Source organism: Phaethon aethereus, assembly GCF_964289735.1.
Source record: "Phaethon aethereus genome assembly, chromosome: 4".
In the NCBI taxonomy this organism is placed as follows: domain Eukaryota; kingdom Metazoa; phylum Chordata; class Aves; order Phaethontiformes; family Phaethontidae; genus Phaethon; species Phaethon aethereus.
In genome coordinates, this window is record NC_138578.1 from 7208413 (window position 1) to 7228716 (window position 20304).

Below are 20304 nucleotides of genomic sequence, written 5' to 3' on the forward strand. Positions count from 1 at the left end.
CCCGCACAAAGATTGGCTTACATACTTGAAGGTGTCTGAATTTGTTTGCGTGGCTCTTAAATGGGTGTAATGGCATTTGACTGCTTTACGAGGCCCCGGTAAATATGTTACTGGCACAAAGGTAGGCAGAAGGTTGGGTTTTTTTCCCGGTGCAGGTATGTCCTCACAAATGTGCTCTTAGCATGCAAGTGCTCTTAGGAACAGACACGTAAATCTGTTCCAGGAAGCAGGGTTCATGACAAAGTACTGTCAAAGCATCTTTTTGGCTTAAAGTGTTGCATGCTGTGATTTTTTTTTTTCATTTTTTTTTCTTTAAACTTAATTAAGGATGGATAAAAATACAGCTAAAACAAAACATGTGCATTCCAGCAGAAGCAGTTTGTCGCCTGACAGCTGATCTTTTGAGGGAGAAAGAAGCTCCTGAGCTGGGAACACCGAGGGTTGAGTGGTTAGTGTGGCCTGAGGGTGCCCTCTGTAGTGCCAGCTGCCCGCTTTCCGGCAGGCAGTCTCGCAGGGAGCATGGGGCAGGTCGCTGTTACAAACACAGGCCGTTCTTCGTCCCAAGAACAAAATGCTTTTTTGCAGACCTCAGAATATTTCAAAAGTATTTACTACAGAGTTTTTGTGGATGTAGCGGCAAGGTTTTGAAATGCCTGAGAGGTATTTCATTCAAACCAGGTACAAGGAGGTGCTGTATAGCTGTCTGTTGGATAGATAGTCTGATAGTCTCAATGTGATTCCTGGTTTGAGACCATTCGTTACTGCACCATGTGTGCACCTGGATCAGCCAGCGGCCTGCCTGCCAGCACTTGGCATAAAGAGCAGGTGAAATGTCTTTACTGTGATTCTTTGTCTGTTTTGCACCTGTGCTCTGAGTCATAGATGCACGGACGGGACTGAAGTCAGAGGATGAAGCGGAGAAGGAAGTGAGGAAACAGACCAGAGGTTCTTACTGTTACTTTCCACTTTGGACGTTGACCATTTGCAGAAAAGCTTTTCCAACAATTCCAAAGAATTACTGTAACAGACTGTTCCCAAATAACAGTATTGCAAAGTTGGGTTTCGGTCTGAGGGTACTTTATTTTGTGACTCTTTGGTAGAGATATTGTACATATGATGGTCTGAAGACAAATGTGGAACTGTGCATTTTGGGAAAGTTAGCATCCTTTATCAGGCTAACTAATACTCTTAGGAAAAGTGATAGGAAGCTTTCAGACTTGGTCCTACACGTTTGCATTTCTGTCTTCCTCAGATAATGGTTTAAAGGGAAGTGTAGTCGATGTGCTAGTAGTAACAAAATATATTTATTGCCAATACAATGCAGTAAATCATTGCATGTGGACTTTTCAACTGTTGATGCCTAAAGCAAAGCATTAATTTACCATATAGGTAAGTGGTTTTTTACACGTACCAGTTGGTTGCTGCACAGGATCAAGTCTGTGTTGGTAAGCGTGCAGTAAGTTACTCAGCTTGCTTTAGCCTTTTGTATTTGGGAAATGTGTGAATTCTTACAGGAAATAAGTCTCATTACTTCATCGAACATGTCACCTCACCCCTAGAAGTAGCTATGAAAATATGCTGGAAGTTTGCTGCAAAGGGAGGTGATGTTGAGTCAGGGATGCACAAGGCTGATGCTGGGTCTCCAGACACTGCAACGGCTATCAGGTTCTTGGCTCATTCAGTACTCTGCTGTTTGTGATGAGAAGTGCCAGTAGTGGTGTGTGGTGTTCTGTGCTTGCCTGGCTGGGCTGCGCTGCCATGAGTGGTGGTGGTATTCGTCGCTGTCATCTTTTTCGTCATAGACCTCCCCCATAATCATCTCTCTCCCCCCTGCCTTTTTTTATTATTCTGCCAGGAAAACTAGTACTAGTTTTACGTTCTTGAGTTTGTCTAATATGTGTTTTCTCTTCCTGTTAAGCCTTATCAATGCTAGAAGATTTTAAATTGATTTCTTAAGCTGCTTTCCTAGTAGTAAATTATGTTTGAAAATCTTTCTGGTGTTAGTGGTACTGTCTTACTCTTTTCCTTTTAGGTTTCTCTGTTTTGCTCTATAGCTTTATTTTTGCTGTCATTGCTTTATGGCTCTCCATTTTGTCCCTGTACTTTTTCTTCTCTGCCTCTTCAGTACTATCTGATCACTAGAATTCTTTGCCCTTTCCTTTGGCACTTGTGTCTCTGAAGCCCCTCTCTTCCCTTACCCTTTTTCCTCTTAAATGAATGATGGCAACAGGTAAAGGAAAACCGCAGTTACAAATGACTGATGTGGCCTCTGCCCTGTGCTGCATAAATTCAGCTGCCAGGGAGCTCCTCAGGTAGCTGTCAGCTTGGTGCTCACTGGCCATCTGCAGAAAATCGCTTTGCTTAAAAACAGCAGTTAGTAAGAGTGGTACAGCTGGAGGGCTGGTGGGACTCGCTTGCAACAAGTGTGCCTAGCCACAGGAGTGCCACTGTGCCTGAGCTGCTCCCGTGTCCCCTGCTGTCACGCTCTCCTTTTCTTATTATCAGACAGCTCTGTTTGTTGTGTTTTGTGGGGTTTTTTTTTTTTTTTTTCCTGGAAGAACTCTAGTTCTGAGAAGTAGAGAAAACAGTGCTTGAAGCGTCAGTGAGGCATGGTGCTGCGGCATTACATGGTTCACATCCTTAGCATCTTTGTTGTAAGTACGTCATTTGATCCGAATCTGCGCGATGCTGAACTCTGACCTGGTGAATGCTGCTCTGTGGAAGTCCCTGTGAAATCTTGTGGTATGCCTGGCAGGTCACGTTGGCATGGCAGATGGCAATAAATCTTGGACAACGTGAGAAGACATTAAAAAAACCTAAATTAATGATGTAAACATACACCTCAACTCATGGTGTTTTTCTTAGTTAAGTAAAAGGTTTTGTATGATGGTTTTGAAAAAGAAGTATAATGGCTGCATAGAGTTTGGTTTAGAAATCTAATTAAAGGACAATTAGGAGAGATTCTTGTGGTAGTTGCTATTCTTATGAATTAATTATACAAAATAGCATTTGATTAACACATCCTCATTTTTACTTTTAAAGGAAGTTCTTTAGAAGGCGAATGACTACCTCCTTATGTTTCAGACCAAAATCTAATACTGTAAACAAATTTCCATTCTCCATGTCCTATTTTGCTCCTCCCCTTCTGCCTCTAGTACTAAGGATGGCTTGTTCGAAGTATATGGTCTGTTTTATGTCATGGCACTGAGAGTTTTGACTGGTTTACACTCACCCCATTCACCTTGGTTTATTCATAATTAGTGAAATGGGGAATGGAAGTTGACGTCCTATGTGCTGGAGGATTGGAATCGTATGATTCACACAGCTGAAAAACAGGACAATATGTCTTACGTGGTCGATATTGCCACATCTGATGTGTGTTGTACAGCAACTTCCGTGAAGTGCCCCTTTGGACACACCCCAGGGACTTCTGCTGCGTCTTTTTCCCCTTGAAGAGGTACATTTCAGACAAACAAGAAACAGAAGGCGCTTTCTTAGAGTTTTACTGTTTAAAGCAAAACAAAAAACATGTCTCTTTTTGTTGTTGATCAACAACTTTTTTATACCCTGGAAAATGTACAAATAAAGCAGTCTTTTTGGAAAGGCTTTTAGAAACCCTCCGGAGGTGTTTGCCTCGAAGAGGCTACAGTGCCGGTGAAGGGGAAAAGTAAGGGGAATGGAAAGGGAACACTTACCCATACATTTTAGAAAATGTCTAATAGCACAAGCTGGTTCCCTTCACAGTTCCCCTCACTGAGGAATGGTTGGCATTTATGTATTTCCATAATTTCTCAAGCAACTTTATTTCATGGTGAGCGTAAACCAAGGCGTCCAAGGAATCCCGAGCTGTTCTTGTCTACTTGTTAATGAGGAGACGAGGCTCCAGCCTGTCACTCAGAAAGGATTCAGCAGTGTGAGCTTTTATCAACCCTGCAGATGTCCGAAATACCTCATTCCTGCTCAGTAGCTGGCTACTCTTCCACAAATCTCTCAATAAAATGTAAACTAGGGTAATACTAGTCCAGGAAAAATTCTTAAGAAAGTTCCTTTCATAAGTAGTCATTTAATGTTATGATTTTTACTTGTATTGTACACGACATTTAAATGGTTATGCTGTAAATGTTTTGAAAAGACTATACTGAAGTATATGCAGACTTTTAGAGCATACCAGCTTAGTCAAGAAGATAGGAATCTGATCACTGTTCGTGCAAACGGGAGAAAACTAACTGCAATCCTCAGAAAGAAGAAATTGAGCAAATGTCAAGAAGTGGTGTAGTATGAAGATTCAGTACCTGGTACTTAGGGTTTTTTTTATAGGTGCGTAAGTTATTTGGGACTCGGGAGATCTCCACTCCCATGTCAATGTCCCACAGATGTGTCTGGAGCTGTTGACAGGACATTGTGTTCCAAATCTTAACGCTAGGTAAAAGCCGACTTTTTTTTTTTTTTTTATTTAAAACCTGGCCCTAAACTTCTGAATATATTGCTTCTATCCAAGTCCTTCTGAAAACGGAGTCTTTTTGCATTACTTTTGATCTATTGCACAGACCTTAACTGGTTTGCCAAATACCAATGCTTTGCGACATAGCACAGGAATTCCTCCCAGCTGTCAGATGTAGCTGTTTTAGGGAATGAGGTAGCAGAGAGCCCCCGTGCAAATACGTTGGGAATATGTTTCCTTTGTGTCTTTAGCTTGTTTTATCACAGAAATACCATCATACTGTTTCCTGCATGGTCCTGCAGGGTAAATGAATAAAACGAGAGACAGACCACCTGTGTTGGCTGGGTACGCTGAGGGACAGTGCTGGTCAGGGGAGGATGCTCTCTCATCTGTCATCATGTCTGTTAATCCTCTTACCCACTCTTACTCTTAGTGAGTCTTACCCACACTGAAGGTGTGTGACCGAGTAGCGAGTACACTCTGAAGGTGGAGCAAGGCAAATATGAGATGTCTGTAGTGGGCAATGAACTGTCCTGTCTCTCCCAGCTGTTTTCCTTCTGGTTTGGGAAGGGCTGTTGGAAGAGTGTGGAAGGTTCCCAGAGCACCACCATGCACAGGTACACTAGAGGGCAGGATTTAGCCCTTAAATCTTCTCACAGGCTTTAGAAATCTGGAGTGCTTATAGGTACTTACATATTCTTGTTTACTGAAAAAAATGGTTCAACTCCTGCCTAGCAGTTGCACAGCCATAGCTGGATGAATAAGACAAGTACAGATAACATAATTGTGGTGATAGTCACGTAAATGCAGATTCTTGCAAAAGCTGTCTTTATGACCTTCTTATATGGATAGATTAAAATTTTTGATAAAAATTGCAGCAATGCATGTACGACATTTAGTGAAGTCAGAATGAAGACTCTGGGGTGTTTGTAATCTTGAAAAGTGGAGTGGCGTATTCCTGAGTTGCTTGTCAAGAAAACAAGATCAGGTGGCTGATAATTGTTTTTATTTGGCTAATAAATGCTTAAAATTTGTGCAGCTGGTTCTAATTAAAAGCTATCCTGTGGTGGAGAGATATTTAAAAGCATTTTAGAGAAGGTGAACGATGTTAGTAACGTTTTTTTTAAAGGTATGATTTCTTTTGATATACTAGACAAAGGGACTAAATTGCAGTTAGTTAAAACCTGTGGGTTTGGATTTTTCTCTTTCCTTTATTTTAAAATGTCTTTGGTGTGTATTACTGAAGAGTTTTAGAAGTTGTTCAGATTCATCTTCTGTAGTAAAAGCAGGTCCAGGTTTGGTATCCTGTAATAAAAGAAAGAGAATTGCCAAGTGCATAGGCAGTTGAAGGGGCAAGAAGAGATGTAGCACTGGTTTTGGCAGTAGAATTAACAGTCACAGGGTTCAAAAGGTGCTTAAAGATAAATCCCAGAAAAATGCTCTCTTCTCATGTTCTGTCTCCACAGAATACATGCACCTATCATATTTTCTAAAAGAAAGGGGACGTGTTCCACTGCAGATTTTTGTGCAGAATTCTGTTTAATTGCCCTTTAATTAATCAGTGTCTCCACCTGAATTTTAAGTCATAATCTTTTCACTGACGTTTTGTTTTTGTAAGCTCTTCCCAGCTCCCTTGGATTACGTATATGGCAAGCAGTTTTAAAAAATAATTATTCAGTTGTTTCTATGTACTTAAAGTTGTTAACACACTGAAGTGAAACATGTAACCAGAGTTTCTTTGTAAGTTTTTCTCTGAGCTTAATATTTTTTTACCTTTTTCTTCTCCAGAAAAATAAATGTGTTCAGTTTGAACTAAATCCCTGAATCCACCCATAACTTCTGATGTAGACAAGGGAAGACTGAAATTTGTATTTTGATTATTATGGTTTTTAGCACTCTTGTGAGCGTTGCCATGGGATTCACTGTCCCTCTGTTGTTTCAGAAAACTTGAGGGGTGATTGATTGTACTAAACTGGTTAATAACCCTAGAAACAATGGAACTTTTTGACTGTTGATGGCAGCATGTTTAGTGCAATTATCTAGTAAAACCAAAATGGACTGTATAACCTTAACCTTTATTTCAAAACAGGATTGCGTTATCCTGAGAATGCTGAAGTTACTGTTACTGAAAAAAGCACATACTTGCATGATATCTGTGAATTGCGTTATCTATACCAGGTGGTATTTGAAATGTTTATGGCATGACTTTTGGAGCTCAAAAGTTTGTAATGAGACTGCATTTCAATACTGATGGATAGTTATTAGCCTTTACTTTTATTCATGTCTGTTTAGGACAGTGCATTTCAAAATAAAGCAACTCTTTCATCATTTTCAGTAGCATGTTTTGTGACAATATATGGGTAAGCTTGAGTTCCCATCTGCCTCCTCTGCTGCCTCCTGGCTTCTCAATCAAAATATTTAAAGGGTGACTCTCTGGAGTGCTGGTGGCATTTCAAGATTATTATCTTATGTAGTTTTTTTGTTTGTTCAGGGTAGGGCCAGATTTTGACTGGAGCTTGATATAAATGAGATGATGTCTACAAAGTTGGGTGGAGGTCGTCTTGCACAAACTGTCATGGTACACTTCTGGTTGGGTGATCTTGTATGAACTTACCACTCATGTTTGACTTTTAGAGCTTGAAAACCGCGTTGCTCAAGTGATTCAAAGGAGAAGGATATTCAGGGGACTAGCAAAGGACGAAGTAGGAACTAGACTCTGTAGCCATTTGCAGTGGCAATGTGGTGAAATTATATTCTTGTATTGTGGAGCTTGTCAGCTTGCCTCTTACCTTGTGATGAGACTTGAGCAGATCTCATAAAACAGCACTCATTAGGATTCCAGCTGGAATGCGCAAGTCACAAAATCCTGATGCTCGTGACTATGGAATACTGCATGGTGTTTGTTTTGTAAAAACAAGGATAGATGCCAGCTGTGATACAGCTTGAAAATATTTGCTATCTGTTTCTTGGCTCTTTCCTTTATGCTCTCAGGCTGACCCAACCTGGTGCCCACGATGGCAGGTGTCCATCTGCAAACCTTTACCATGCCGATGCATTTTGTTAGATGTTCTGTTGCCGTTCTGTGGTTCTGTAGCTCTGTGGTTATTTTTGCTGATAAAGGATGTCCTTAACATACCCAAGTGTGTAGGCATCACAGCATCTCGATCTGTGTTTGGTATATTTCTTTTGGGGAAATGTCTGCAGTACCTCTTGAGACTGGCGCTGTTTTTTTTTTGGCAGACTGTATCTTTTCTTGGTGTTTCTGGGTACTGGGGAACAAATACTCAAGTGTTTAATTTCTATCCACATGTCCCTTTTTTGCCTTCCTCTCCACCCTTCCACCTGTTATGTTGTCACTGGTGACTGGCCAAGGGATCCTTTGGTCAGACACTTCTGCTGATCTAACAAGTCTCTGCTGCTAAAAGGGATGGTCTCTCTTCCTTCCCTCAGTCTTAGCTGTGCTGTAGTTGGCACCACCTCTAGCACCAAGTTCAGCAAAGGGATTTAATGCATTGAAGCAGCTCACTGAGGTGTCAAGTGCCAGAGCTGGTGCAGGGGAGGTGGTAGGTGTGTGCAGCTGTGAGTGTGGGATGGAGGGACAGGAGCTGCCCCTTTCCAGCAGCAGCTGGCGGTTTGGTTGTCACTGCCTGTCTTGTGGTACCACGTCCTGAACCATCTTTGTCTGTTAAAATGCAGGACAAGATACAATGTCTTCCCTGCTGGACAGCTTGAAGACGATGAACAGCTAAGAGTCCATGCAGCTGTCACCTATGTTACATTTCAGGTTAGAATAGTAATTTGGGACCATATTACAATGAGTGTTAATACAGTCCCTCAACTCTGGGAATGCCAATAGTGAGACTGAGATTTCTGGATGTAGAGAACCATGCCTGTTAGAGTAGTTTTGAGCAATACTCCACTAGGTCTTGTCGATACCTGTGCCAACAGAGGCGGATACAAAAATGAGAGCATGTTCTAGTGTGGAGAAGCAGGCAGTGAAGGCCATATAGAGTATGTACAGGGAGAGGCTGTCATCTCTGTTTGGGAGTCACCTAGGCTATCCTGCTGCACATACTTGCTAGGCTGAGCAGTTTCTGGGAAATAGTGTATGGATTCAGTTCATTGGGTTTCTCCAACTGTAATGGCGCAACTGGGATGAATAGCTGAACGTGCATCTGGCTGTGCCTCTGAATATGTGAATATGAAGGATTCATTTTGTGGTTTTACAGATGTTTACAGAGTCACTGTTGATGTTTTACTGACAGTAATGTAGTTCATTCAGGAGAATTGAGGAAAAAGACCTATAATGTTTGTGCCCTTAGAAATGCAGGAATTCCTCAAAGCTGGAGAGGTCTACAGAACTGTCCCATGTTGCCAGTTTTAATTTATTGTTTATTTATTTAAATTTATTTCAGTCCCAACCTTCTGCTTGCTTTACTGCTTCGAGAAGTCTTCCAGAGGGTTTAACTCTCTGTGCTCGAGCTAGTATCAATGATTGTAAGGTGTCACTATTTGATATTGAAGAGCAGAGCAAGGTATCTCTAAACGAGGCTGCATTTCAGTGATCAATCTCTAGTAACATGGATCAGTATTGTCTATGTGATATTATATTGGGAGAAAATGCTGTTAGGGATGAGACACAACTGGCCTGCCTGCTCATTTGATGTGGCGTAAGGTCAGATGGTGCGATTGCTGGTGCTTGTAGCTGTGGCATACTTTGGATGCATATTCTTGCAGTGGAGTCTGAAGCAGCATGGAGATTTAAACCAGCAGATAGATGTAAACCAGCACAGTGAATAGAGTAACAGTCTGGCCGAAGCAGCCAAGCTGCAGATTCTAAGGTATCTCTCTTGTCTTTTTTGTTTTTCCTTGTCAGGAAAGTGCTCATGTCCCTTCTTAGTATGGTTCAAAGGCATTCAGAATAAGCAGTGGGTTCTTATTCAGAGAGCCGGAAGCTGGGGAGGTGACGACGGCCTGATCCCTCTCTTGGTGCTCCTGCAGACCCAAGTTCTTGGCTCCCCAGTACAGGCTGGGTCCCACGGTATATTCTGTCTGCCTCCTCAGAGTGATCGTAGCGGGCTGTAAAAGTGAAGTGTGTTACCCAAATATTCGAAGGCAAGTCTAAAAAATGCACTGTGCATTTTATGTTTCAGTGCTAGAGCATTTGGTTTCTTATTAAGAAGAACTCCTTATACTCAAGCAAGGCTGCATTCAAAAGCAGGTTAGAGCCTTTTTGTGAAGAGGCTGATTCACTACTATTTGGGGTCAGCAGTGATTGACAGCTGTTGTCCTTCATTGCCGCTCGTGCTGTTCCCCCTGTGGATGCATTGTTTAAATGTCAGCATAGGGTGGATACACAGCTTGATGGAAGGGGATAAAATAGATGGAGGATGAACAAAGTCTCTGGGCTTAATGTTGTCTTTGTGTTGTCCTTGCAGTAAACGAGGTGAAGACACACCAGTGAAATACTGTGTGTGCATGTGTGTGGATTTTGATTGGGTTTCTGTGTTGACTTTTTTCAAAAATATTTATTAAAGACCCAGTGATTAATTCAATTTAATTGGTATTGGAGATGGGGGAAATGCAAAACAACATAGTCATTGTCTCTCAACCTTTTGACCAGATGAAAAGCAATCAACTCTAAAGGGCAACTTAGTTCATAGGAACTCCCCCTTATCAGCGTGTTAGTACTTCCTACTGCTGTCTGCTGTGCCATCTCCCTGGCATCCTGCGTGCCTGACACAGTTCCTCTTTCACTGCTGTGCTTCAGACTCTCTTGAAATCCAATTTGCTGATTCTTTGTGGCATTTCTAAAATCCAGCTTTTCCTTTCCATCTGTGACACTAAGGCTTATTAAGCCTGTGTGTTGGCAATTTCTCCCCAAAGTCTGCACTGGCAGGCTTCCTTTCATCTCATCGGATCTGTTATCCACTGCTCTGACATCAGTTACAGCCCTAAAATATAATGTGCTACTGAAAAGTTGTTGTGCGAGTTGTATGTGAAGAAGGAGCACTAAAAATACCTTTTTAAAATGACACATTTTACCTTCTCTGTCTTGGGCTCGTCTCAAGTTCTCCCTGTTTTTATGTGTGTTTGTTTTGCTGCAAGTGAAAACCAGGTCATAGTTACAAAGAAATTAGTGAATGCACCATAAATATAAAGAGCTGAAATGCTGCAAGTTCTGTATGCATCTTCTGATATTTGTGACATTGTTATGTTGGCTAAACACTTGCACCAGCTTTGTTTTAAAGCAGAACAACTGAAAGTAGTTATTCTGCCATTTACTTTAGTGAATACTAAATGAAGTGAAAGCAGTCGAAAGAAACAGGATGGATTACCTTACCCTTGTTGAGAAAAGTACTTTGGGAAAAGTACTAAAAAACACATGTGAACTTGCATTTGTTGTTTTGATAAGGAAACTCTTAAACATTGCTCTAAATCAAGAATTTGGGGTAAAAGTACCGGTAACTTGCAGACTAAGCTTTATTACCTGCTCCCAGTAATGAATGAAGTTCTTCCCTGATAAAGTTAGTAATTTTTTTCTGCTTGGTTTTGCCCTCTTGACTGTAAATGATACGATCAGCTCACCTGCAATGACAAGGAGACTGCAAACAGTGTGGCAGCTAGGTATTTAGAAGAATTTTATACAATGGTGTACTTACAGTGTCTGGTGTTTGAAATTCTTCTGTAATGCCAAGCAATCACTGTTTACTTTACTCAGCAGCACAAAATATCCAAGTTGTGTTTTGTAAGCAGAATACAGAAACTCTAGTGCTTCTAATTTTTAAAGGGCTTGATCAAGTTTGATCAACCAGTTTATGCAAGGCATGTGAAGTGGAGAAATGTAGTTGTGCGTGTTTTGCATGTAGGCAAGGAGCACTAAGCTAGGCTGTTGCCAGAAATGTTGTATGTCACATTATTCTGAAATTTTTCTGCTGCAGGATGACTTTATTTTATGAAATTTAGAGGGAACATTTGAGGATGCTGTGTATTTGGTAATCAGTGTTTCCTGGGAAGCATTCCCAGTATGATAGGTATATCATGGTGGAGTTAGGTGGAGTTGGATATTTGTAGGAATTGAGGTTAAGATACAAGTGAGAATAGATGGAGAACCTGAATAGGGAAATAATGTTCATTGTATTCAGTGTTTGTACTACTTAAAAAGATGAAACCTCTTAAAATCTGTGAATGTCCATGTTGTGTGGTAGACTAGGTTAGCAGGTTGATATTTAAACAGTTACACTAGTTATTATTCTGTTTAAAGCCTTGGATTTACTCTTAAGTGTAACCGGAACTTTTTGAAGTGTTCATATTTCAGAAGTCTATGTTTTTGTTGCAGATGTTTACATTTTAAAGACCTTAGGTCTGTCTGCGAGTGGTTTTATGCCTCTGGCTGGCAAAAAGGAAAAAGATACGCTTACAATGTTGTCATGCAAAAGCAAAGAAATGTGCCTTTGTACAGGAGCGTGACTCACTATTTCTCAGTGTGACACTTCATTTGCTTGATTGTTTTTGTTACTGTTCTGTGGTTTTTGTTTATTAAAAGATCACCTCTTCTGCAAAGGTTCACTTGCTGTTTTTCTATCTGTTTCTTCTTTCTCCCCCACATGTGTTGCAGGTTTTAGGCAGCATGTACTTCAGCAAATGGCGATGGCACAGTTGTTTTACAACGAGCGTATGAAAGTGAACAAAGAGTTGTTTTGGTCTTTTCAGTCTCAAGACTGGAGATGCCTCATACGTCGACACAAAGCTTATCAGTTAGCGGAAGATGTTAATATGCTTAATATGTCTTTGAGAAAGAGACATCAAAAAGTGGCAGAGACTAGATGTGGGGGGGAGAGAGCCACAGATATTTCTAATTCCTAGATATAAGTTACAGTAGGCGTCACCAGCTCACAGGCTGGGGTTTGGATCAGACTGAGCAGGCAGCTTTGGCTCTGGAAATGCCAAAATGGGGGTATTAATCTCTGTGTGTGTGTGTACAAGTGTGCATATCTTTGAACCAGCCCTTGGATTTGGGAGGGTTTGTTATGTTAGGTGTGGAGCAAGCACACCCGACTGTCTTGCTTGGACACCTGACTGGGAATAGACGTTGCCCCCAAGCATGAAGGAATCAGCCAGCTTCAGCTATAGAGTATGCGGGAGTGGGAATTGGGTTGTAGGGTGTTGCAGTTAGCAAAGCATTGTTGATTCTTATTTCCCCCCCCCCCCCTTTTTTCATGAACTTCCTTGCATTTCTCATAATTATTCCCTCCAGAGGTGATCCACCCTCGTCGCAGCAAGACTGCAAAATAGTTGCTGCTGTATTCTTTTCTGTGGGCACTGAGGTGTGAGAGAGCGAGTGATGGGGAGCTGGCGCAATACCTTCATAGTGCCATTCAGGGGCCTCACGGAAGGATTTTCCTAACAGGGCCTCTGCAAATATGTTGGAGATGGGCCCTGAGCCTTGGCTTGGGTTTAGCTTTTCCATAGCAGAGACTGTAGTAATGCTAGTCATTGATCCAGAGATGTGCAGCCTGGGATTTTTCAGAGGGTACATAAACTCTCCCTTCTTGTAATTTGAGTGAGAGGTGTTTTGCTAATGACCTTTTTAGTTCGAATAAAGTAGCTGTATGTTAGTGAAAACGAGAGGTGAAATAGTATCAGATTCCTCTTTCCAGGGTCCATGAGCTGCTCTGTTAGTTGCTGTGTCTGGGTAAGGCATGTATTTGCTGTTGAGTTGTTAATAAACTCCAAATAATCTCTTGGAGCATTGGCTGATCAATGTTTTGGGCCCGGAGTCCTCTTGGTAAAATGTTGTCTTTCACACCACATTCTTGCAGCGTGTTAATAGCGATGTTACAGTCATGAAAAGGGCTTCTCTTTCCTGCTGTCTTAAGAAGGCTATTTAAATGAGAGGTGCAGAACAGTGAAGAGCTGTGTGTGCAGATGGTAGGCGGTGTAATGATGCTGTCATCTTGTCTCCGGGTATTCAGGGTGGTGTTGGGGGTCCTGCAGGGAAGGAGCTACTGAACGTGGATATCCAGGTTGCGTGGTCCTGCCCTGGGAGTAGCATTTTGGTGTGGTGGAAAAACTCTGCAGGGCATGAGAGCAGCCTTTGCGCATGTGTGTGGGGCACTGTGGTTGTGCCTTACAGCAGTAAGAGGTGTGACTACAGTAAACATTGGTGAACCCTTGTGAGCTTTGATTTAGCTTGCATGTATGTGTGACAGCAGCGGAAATGTGGCAGCAGGATTTTCACTGTGAAGTGATAGAGACCTTTGAGCAGGAGGCTGGACTAGATCGGGTCCTTCTGACTGCATTTTGTGTGATTCTGAGACTGTGGCTGGGTGCTCGTGGTTTTAGTCCACACTGAAGTCTGTTTGTAGGGACCTAGACTAGGTAGATTATAGTGGAAATACAGCTTAGGCTGTAATCATACCTTTACTTGCTGTGTAAGAGTATCCAAAGCCAGGAGCTCATGCTTGGGTTTTATTATAGGGTTGCTTTGATGTGGTGGTTAGATTTCCCATTTCCTTGTGGAAGAGTAGGAAAACGCGGATTTTATGAAACCATTTGGCTAATACATCTCAAATTTCATGTACTTGAGGCACAGGAGTTTGCCTCACAGTCCAGTACAGCACCCTCATGTACTGTACACTTACCCTGCCTCTTCCTCACTGCTGCTTGCTCTTTAAGTCTCTGTCTGTTATTTTTTCCTAACATGTTTCTGTCCCTTTCCTTCCCCACTATGACCTTTGCTTTCCCTCTTCCTTAGTGATACTGTGGCATGCTCCTGCCCCAGGACATCTTAGCCAGTGCAGCTGCCAGCTTATGCAGCTCTTATGCTCTACATAAGAGCACGTGGCTTTGCGCATGCTGATTGTCCCGGGCAAAGGGCTTGGGGTGCAGCAGGCTGGTGACAGATGTCTGACTGGGAGGGTGTCAGAAAGGTAGTACGAGTTCAGCAGTGAGTGACTTCCAAAATGTGCAGCCCTCTTTTTCTAAAGTATTAAGTTGCTAGATTTTGCCAAGATCTTCTAAATAAACCAATTTTGAAGGAGATTTTTGGCTGAACTCTTCATGATGCAGAGCAACGAAACCATTTGGGACCGTTCAAGTTAGTGCAGTATTATTTGGTCTGGACCAGTAAAAAGCTTTGCTGGGTTGGGAGAACTGTAAAAGGACTTTAGAGTTTTCACTGTATATGTAATTTTTCAGTTCGGTGCTCAGGGCAATAAAGGAACTTTTGGAAAATGTAGACATTTTCTCTACTCTCTGCATTTGCTAGCATCTTTTCTGTCTGTGTTTTGCTACTTCTCCATAAAATTCTTTTCTCCACTGGCATATGCAAAACTCCATCGGAAATACTTTTTTGAACTCCTTAAGAAAAGATGGGGAAGATCCAGTTCATAACAGAAATCTGAAACCTTGCCAACCACGGTGCTATTAAATACCACTTTTCAACTTCCACATTCTTAGAAAAGTCTCTCCTAACTGTGAAATAAATGCCCCCTTGTAACTCCCTCAAATATGCTGGCTAGTTTAATTTACAACTTGCAGATTTGTCCTGACCATATACCATATGAAAGAGGGATAGTCATGTATGTGTAACTATAATTTTATGTCTGCGATCCACTAATGGCATGAATGCATGCAGAAATGCGTGCCTGCAGAGCTCTGCTGGCCGCAAGGGAGGAACATGTCAGTGCCACTAGTGTGTTTTCTGTGTTTAACATGTCACAGGATCAGGACCTGATCTAAAAAAAACCCCCAAACCCAAACAAACAAAACCCAAACCCCAAAACTGTTGAACCTGTTTAAAATATATACATCAGGGAGTGGTCTTGAAGAGGTTTGATCCTTCTGTAAATTGTCTTCCAAGAAAAAGGGAAAGGACTATTCAGTCATTCTGCCTTTCAGGTGCTGGTAAGAATCTTTCTGCCCAAGTGCCACTGTTGGAAAGAGCGCACCTGCAGCTTTCCTGTGCTAGTAGAAAGGAAGCCGGCAAACCCCCCTAGGTCCATCTTGTATGGGCATTTGTGTGCATATCCGAACAGCTGTGTTTGTCCCTGAGGGGCTGTCTGTAGCGGGAGACGGGGAAGACTCTCTGCCAGGCATTTTGGTGCATGTTGCAGTGTGGTTCAACATCCTTTAATCGCACAAATTGGACCGGTTTCAGTGGAAGTTCAGGTTGGGCTGTCTTTTTTATTGTTTTTCATCCAAAGCTGGTATCAGCAAATGCATATTTTTAACACAGCCTTTATGTACTGTGAAGAAAACATGTCCTCCCTCTACCCTTTTTTATACTACTAGAAGGCATGGTAGGTTCACTCAAGCTACATCCAAAGTGATGTGTTTTCCTAGTTAGTGATAATCTCCTTAGGTAAATGTGTAGCTGAATGTGTAGCTGTTTGGATATCTACCATATAGAGATGTAGATGGTATTATAAGCAAGAAGACATATGACTGTAAAATAAAATCTGGAAATTCTGAGTATTAGATTACCCTTACAACTTTAGAAGGCTCTGTGTGTGTGTATATGTGTGTGTGTATATATATATATATAAACAAACAGTCTTTAACGACAGCTGTAACAACGTAGACAACTGGGTGCTGAGTTAGGGCTCCTTTTGCACATCCTGTCAAAAATGAACATGGTCAAAATTTTCACAGGATTGAGTCTTCCTTCATTTTGGCTCAGCCAGGGTTCACAGACCTTGCTGTGAAAAACCGCTGACGAAACATTCACACTCTCAGTTTTGAATGTTGTGTTGAGATGCAGAGGTTGCCACGGATCTGGGGGGAAGAGCTGGGGCTCAGTGAGCTCTCTCCGCTCAGCTGCTGTAAGATACAAAATTCCCATGTTCTAGAAATGGTATGCACCACCCTCGGCTAGCAGCTGGAGACAGGATTTGGCCGCAGTCTGCCTGTGGAAAGCATTTTGCCGTTCAAGAGGATGACAAACAGCTTGTGAGTTTTTTGGTATGGGAATCCTTTTGCAAAACTTGAGGAAAACCTCAGTATCATAAAAGAATGACTTAAAAAAAAATCTCAGGACCCATAATTAAAGATTTCTGGTTTGTACATTTGCATGTTTTTCCTCTGCTGAATACTTAAGTTTTGTGATCTTACCTGGTGCCGCTGCTGTGCGGGTGACTTAACTGAGGAAGGGCCGTGGCACACCTAGTGGTACCTGACTGCTATGTTTCGTATGACACAGAGGAATTGGGAAGCGTGGTTCCAAGGAGGAGAGTGTGACGGGGTCTCCTGATGTCATGGGCAGGGTCGTGGACTGTCAGATATTGTATATTTTTTCTCTATAATTAGAACATTTATAGATGTTTCTTGCTTTTGAGCCAGGTACCTTTTAAACAAGCGCCTTCTGATTAAAAAAAAAAAAAAAAATTAATGCCTTCTGTCCTGCAAGCTATAAATACCCATTGATTAATTTAATTTTGGTTTGAGAATTTTGTCTTTATGTGGTTTCTTTCTCTTTCCATCTTAGGATGCCACATCTGTGTTTGTGCTTTTAACTGTCCAGCTTGTCAGAGGGCTGTGCACTGGCTTCTTCGGGGCTTGGTAGCTTTTATTCTGGGAAATCTTCACTGCAGTATTATGGACCGTGTTGTTATATCGATAAGTTGCATTTTGTTAACAGATTCATTTGTTCTGGTGACAGGTTTGTGTCTCTGCTGAGTACAGGAACAAGGAGATGTCTCAAAGGAGAGTTTTATTAGGATACATTTATAATTTTATCTTACAGTATTAGAAGTTTGTGTCAGAGGAAGGTTTTAAATCCATCTCCTGAATTATAGTTCAGTGCCTTCACTTTATTCCATTCATGTTTTCTAAGACTTTTTTCTGTCTTCCCAAAGATATAACTTTATCCTTCTTCCTCAGAGTTTCTACCTTGGCATGAAAGGAAATTTGTATGTCTTACACTTCATTTCTTACTTGGCAGAAAACGGGAAGATGATCGTACTTTGGCTTATTATGAAGAGATACAAAAAAAAGTCTTAATAGTAGTATGAAATGTACTGAGTCCTTTTTAGTTATCAGTGCATAACGGTCACATAGGTTATAATTGGGATAGGACTTTTTTTATTTCATAACTTTGTGATGACTTAGCCTCTGTCCTCAGGATGTTTGCTCAGCATGCCGAGTTCTCTGTTGCAAAACCAGCAGGCACCGACTGTAGCCTTGCACTTGGTGTTCATCACAAATTAAAGGGCATGCTACACATGTGAGCGCTGAAATAACTTACTGCTGTGCTGCAGGGGGGCCCTCTCAAAGGCCAGCAGAGTAACTGGGAAAATGTGCCTTTTTGGCCCTCAGCTTGTTAATTGGCTGTTTCACAACAATCTGTGCTACTACTTTGGATTACAAATGTCATAATTAGTTTGCTTTCATGGATCTGGTTTTAAGGTTCAAGTATGCTGAAAGCAGGTATTATGAGTAGATCTGAAATGATGGCCTGTGGCTGAACTGTTGCTATGGGTGACCTAAAGGCTGCAAAAGATACAGATCATCGGTGTGAGGTGTCACGTTTCTTTTATGATCACTTGTACGGAGCTGCATTGAGCCAAACCAAAAGTTGTTGCTTCTGGTGATGACTGCATGGTCAAAATGTGTTTGATTAGTAAGGCATCTCCAGATCAACATAACACTGTGGCAAATACTTAACCTGCCATTAATAAGGCCATAAAATAATGCTGAAGCCTGAAAAACTTACAGTACTATTCTGGCTCTGTTATTCATGTGTTTTTCCAGTTGGAGAGGAAAATCTAGTGAAGCTGATTTTGCATTTGAGGCTTTCAGTATTGCAGTGCTTTTCAAACTCTGCAGGAAAATCTTTTTTCTCTCCTCTCCCCTTTTTAGAGTAACACTTTTCACAAGCTTCTCCAAACTACACAAATATTTTTACAGGCCTTGAAAACCTTTACTAAAAGTTTGTTTTTACAGAATCTGAACTTCTGTCCCGGTATGATGCTGTAGGAGTTGGTGTGTTTTTTTTTTTTCATCAAGAGAAAGTCACGAAGCATAATGAGGCCATTTTGCAGTAATTAATATTATTGTTCAGATATTTCACACAGCTGTTTCTTGTTAAATGTGTGGTGAAAGCTGTATGCTTGGGCGCATCTCAAAAGTCCATTTCCCCCAGTCCCTGCCCAGAGCACTTCTCCATGTTCTGGCTTCCCCAGAGGGCAAGGAGTTGCACTGAAGGTTTTTGAAGCTGTTCACAAGCCTGATTTTGGCCTAATAAGTCGGAAGGGCTGTATTTTGGATACTTGATTCTGGGATGAAATTAAACATTTCACCTCAGTCTTTACGACTACAGAGGTTTCTGTATTCCTGGAAGTCTGGAGTTATTAGTGAATTATGAGAGGAGGTCTTTTGATTTTTGGGGTTTTTTTTGTGGGGTTTTTTTTTTCTTTCCTTTGTGCAAAATGGCAACAGATACCTAATTTCTAAGAAACCATTTTATCTTCTTTGGTGTGCAGCATTTGCATTAATGTGGCTTCAGTTATGTATACAAAGTAGTGTATTTACAAGCAACTCTTACTGATGTCTGCCTGTATCTAGGGAAAAATCAGATTATATAATTTTAATGCTTAAAAAAGGGTTTGTAGCAATTATCCTAAAGATTTCATGTTCCTGGTATTCTTATTGTTGGAGTTTCTTCAGTCCTGTCTTTAGGGAACAGCAGAAGTAAACCAAGAAACACTTCATTTGTATTGCAAAAACCCTCTTTTTTTTCCCCCACAACAAAAAGCCAAATAAACAGCAGCCTCCCTCTGAACCTTCAGACATGCTCCCGCTCCAAAATTTACAGTCCCTTCAAGCGTTTATTCTGGTGATTTAAAAGGTCAAGCTTTTAAAAACTGCATCATTAAATAGAAAAAACTATATTCTATAAAGGCAGGTAGGTGAATGAAGCTCGTGGCTTAGATGATGTACGCCAGTATTGCCCATTAGACTTGCCCCACTAAGGTATAATACCAGTCTTGCCGTATGCAAACAGGTATGTGTTTCTTATGAACCCTTCAAAGCAAGAAATGGGCAAACACAAACCAGTGCAAGTCCTTGGCTGAGCACTTTTGAGTGCATGGAGCGCAGCTGTTGGTTCCTCTAGCTGGGCTTTTATCATGGTCAGATCTCTGTGTAGTGTGTTCAGATAGAAATTGTTTTTAACAAATTCCTAAAATAATGTCTGGGATGCAAGCAGAAGGAAGGAGAGGTTCCAGCCTAGTTCATTTTTGGACACAGCGATAGTCTTGCACCAGATGAGTCATATCCTTCGTTTGGACACCTGATGGACACATCAGTGCCAGCTTGTGACACCCTGCTTGTTCTTCTTTAGCTGCTGCAGTTCTTTGGCAAAAGTCTTTAAACATCCCAAGAAGGTGAGAAGCCGTTTCTCGTGTTTGATGCCTGTGTTGCAGTGATCTTACTTCCTATGACGGAAGTATAATTGCTCTTAAAAATCCCTGTTTAGTGGAACTGTGGATGAAAGCAGAGCATTGCACAGAAGAATACTACTCATCTGGTCTCACTTCTAATTGCTCGTTTTTAAGTGAGAGGGTTTGCAGATGCAGGTTTCACTGGCAATAATGGCCATCCAGAATAGAGGAAAACCAAGGGATTTTGGCAGATCCAATTTCTTGTGTTGTACTGTTACTGAAATGGTTGCGTTTGTTTTTAGCAGAAATCTGAATTGTACTGCCTGTGCAAGCTGGCTTGAGCTGCAGGGAATGGGCATATGTTTTCTGTGAGGGGGAGGAGAAAGGGCCACATGTCAAGCTGCAAGCAGTCTAAAGTGCTCACCTGAGTTGCTTTGAGTGTTAGGACAGCACGTACTCTGCTTCCTTTTCCTCCTATTC

The 20304-nt window shown here is 41.5% G+C and overlaps 1 protein-coding gene across 1 annotated transcript in view; it reads left to right on the forward strand.

Moving 5' to 3' along the window:
• FGF2 (fibroblast growth factor 2) overlaps positions 1-20304 on the forward strand; it is a gene marked incomplete at its 3' end in the record, with an annotated part of 29237 nt that overhangs the window by 642 nt on the left and 8291 nt on the right. The window lies entirely within an intron of this gene.